The sequence below is a fragment of the Medicago sativa genome, chromosome 5, assembly GCF_051527215.1.
Source record: "Medicago sativa cultivar Bolivia chromosome 5, Bolivia_mono, whole genome shotgun sequence".
In the NCBI taxonomy this organism is placed as follows: Eukaryota; Viridiplantae; Streptophyta; class Magnoliopsida; order Fabales; family Fabaceae; genus Medicago; species Medicago sativa.
Window position 1 is genome coordinate 48,968,280 of NC_140753.1, and position 3,439 is coordinate 48,971,718.

The window sequence follows — 3,439 nt, forward strand, 5'->3', positions numbered from 1 at the left end:
TCCTTTGATTGCTTTCTGAGCTTTGTACACAATATCATATTCAGACAACAACATTTGCCAACGTGCGATCTTTCCAGTAACAGCAGGTTTTTCAAAGATGTACTTGATTGGATCCATTCGGGATATCAACCAAGTTGTATGATTCACCATATAATGACGCAGGCGTTTGGCAGCCCAAGCTAAAGCACAACAAGTCTTTTCAAGCATCGTATACCGAGTCTCGCAGTCGGTGAACTTCTTGCTCAGATAGTAGATAGCATGCTCTTTCTTGCCAGTCTCATCTTGTTGACCGAGAACACAGCCCACTGAATCATCTAACACTGACAGATACATAATCAAAGGCCTTCCTTCCACTGGCGGGACAAGGATAGGTGGCTCCAACAGGTATTATTTGGTACTATCAAAAGCTTCCTGACATTCATCATTCCATACAACAGGCTGATTCTTTCTGAGCAATTTGAAAATTGGACCACAAGTAGTAGTCATGTGAGATATGAATCTTGAAATATAATTCAGACGTCCGAGGAAACCTCTGACTTGCTTCTCAGTTTGAGGGGCCGGCATCTCTCTGATGGCTCGGGCTTTGTCAGGATCAACTTCAATGCCTCTTTGGCTGACAATGAAGCCTAGCAATTTTCCAGATCTTACACCGAATGTGCACTTGTTAGGATTTAACCGCAGCTTGTACTTTCTCAATCTTTCGAACATCTTTTCCAAATACATGACATGCTGCTCTTCATCACTTGACTTCACAATCATATCATCAACATACACTTCAATCTCTTTGTGAATCATATCATGAAACAGAGTTGTCATACCTCTTTGATAGGTAGCACCAGCATTTATCAAGCCAAACGGCATCACTTTATAACAGAATGTTCCCCATGGAGTAATGAAGGACGTCTTTTCTCTGTCTTCAGGAGACATTCGTATCTGGTTATAGCCAGAGAAACCATCCATAAAGGAGAACACTTTGGATTGAGCAGTACTGTCAACAAGCACATCGATATGAGGCAATGGGAAGTTATCTTTTGGACTGGCTTTGTTCAGATCTCTGTAATCAACACACATTCGAACTTTCCCATCTTTCTTTGGCACTGGTACAATGTTAGCAATCCACTCGGGATATTCAGCTGTCATGAGGAAACCCGCATCAATTTGCTTTTGTACTTCAGCCTTGATCTTAAGAGCCATGTCTGGGCGAGACCTTCTCAATTTCTGTTTGACAGGGGGACATTCAGGCCTTGTCGGTATCCGATGTTCCACAATCTTGGGATCTAGACCCGGCATATCTTCATAGGACCATGCAAAGACATCTGGATAATCATGGAGAAGCTGAATGATCTTCTTTTTCACCTCTGGCTCAAGTGCAGCACCAATCTTGATCTCTCGCTTGTTCTCTTCAGTACCCAGGTTGATGAGCTCAATCTCTTCCTGGTGAGGCTGAATGGCTCTTCTTTCTTGCTCAAGCAGTCGAGTGATCTCATACGATATCTCTTCATAATCATCATCCTCATCTTCAGCTTCATATACAGGGAATTCAAAATTTGGAGGAACCATAGGGTCACTGTGTTCAACGGGTTTATTATGGTTCAATCTGCATAATATGATTGGGATGATTTTTAGAAAAAGTTTTTCTATGCAGATTTTTGAAATTAATAAGAAAAATAACAAATGTTTTGGTTTTTTCTGGCATTACCATTATTTCCAAGAAAAAGGCACTAAAAAGAAAAAAAACAAAGAATCGTGAGAAAAACGACAACTTTTTATTGATTAACGGCAATGCCGAAACAAACACGCCCTTACAATGATATCACTTTCGCCTTGGGCAGAGCGAAAGGATTGTTATTTTGAAAACAAAAAGACATGAGCAACAAAACACATTACATGGAAGCATGCATGACTAAAGGAACATCAATGGCTTCCCAATTTCTCACAGTGCCTCCTGGTATAACAAATGTAGGCACGTGACCACCTTCAGTAGCATCTTCAGTAATAGCATTGATGTACCCAGCACTGTAAAAGGCTCCCTTTGAAACAGCAGATGTTGGGGAGAATCCAAGGCCTTCTTTACGCTTGTTTTCCAAGATCTGAATCACCTTGCCCCAGCCAGCAGCTTGCCCTGCTTGAACAGCCTTCTGGGCATCTTTTAGTGCGGCCATGCTAGCACCAGCCCTCCGGGGCTCTGCACCCTCGACAGTCAAGCCTTGAAACGATGTTCCTTCCGCGGACCCGTTCCTCATGAACTTGAGCTTCTGATGCAAAGTGGATGTGACTGCTCCAGCGTCGTGAAACCATGGTCTTCCGAGGAGACAGCTGTAAGAAGCATTGATGTCCATGACTTGGAAAGTTATTTGAAATGTCTCGGGACCAACGGTGATTGGCAAGTCCACTTCCCCGAGAACATCCTTGCGGGATCCATCGAAAGCTTTAACCAGATAGCTACTACCCCTCAGAGAAATTCCGTGATGGCTCAATTGCCTTAGTGTGGATTCAGGCATTACATTCAGAGACGATCCAGTGTCTACCAATACGTTGGATATCAGGTCAGATCCACAATGTACTGAGATATGTAGAGCCAAGTTGTGGCGTTTCCCTGCTTCGGGGAGCTCATCATCACCAAACCCCAAGTTGTTGCAGGCAGTAATATTGCTCACTATCCCATCAAACTGATCCACAGAGACTTCGTGGTCAACATAAGCTTGCTCAAGTATTTTCATTAACACCTTCCTGTGAGCTTCTGAGCTCATGAGCAGAGACAAGATGGATATCTTCGACGGGGTTTGTAGCAGCTGGTCAACAATCTTATAGTCACTTTTCTTGATAAGCCTCAGGATTTCGTCCAGATTGGACTCTTCAATAGATTGGCCTGCTGGGCCAGTGTCCTTGTCAACAGGAGGAGCAACTGGTGGAGTTACCGTGGCAATAGGTGTCACCACCTTCTTTTGAAACAAGGGTGGACGGACTTTTCCACTTCTCAGAGTTGTAACTTCACCAGCGACATTATCAACTGTAGCTGGGGATACCAGAGGCACCTCCACGCCGTTCTCAACCATGGTTGCATTGTATTTGTAGGGAATTGCTTTGGTAGAGGTATAAGATACCGGACCAGGTAGCCTGATCACCAAAGGCTCAACATTCTTTGCACTTTCAACAGGGGAATCATGGAACACTGGCACAATCACACATACATCACTGACGATCAAGTGTTTGTCATCCATCAGACTCTGAATATCATTTTGCACAACACAACAGCCCATAGGATTCTGCAGACATTCTGAACAAGAATCATGATCATGTTTGAACAGAGAAGCCTGGCAAAGTTTGACATGTAATGGCACCAAGGGGGTAACGACATTGCGGACATCCAACATGGGATCCTCTTGAGGAACGGGAACCCTTTCAAAGGCCTCAATCATATTGACAGCAGCATGGTTTG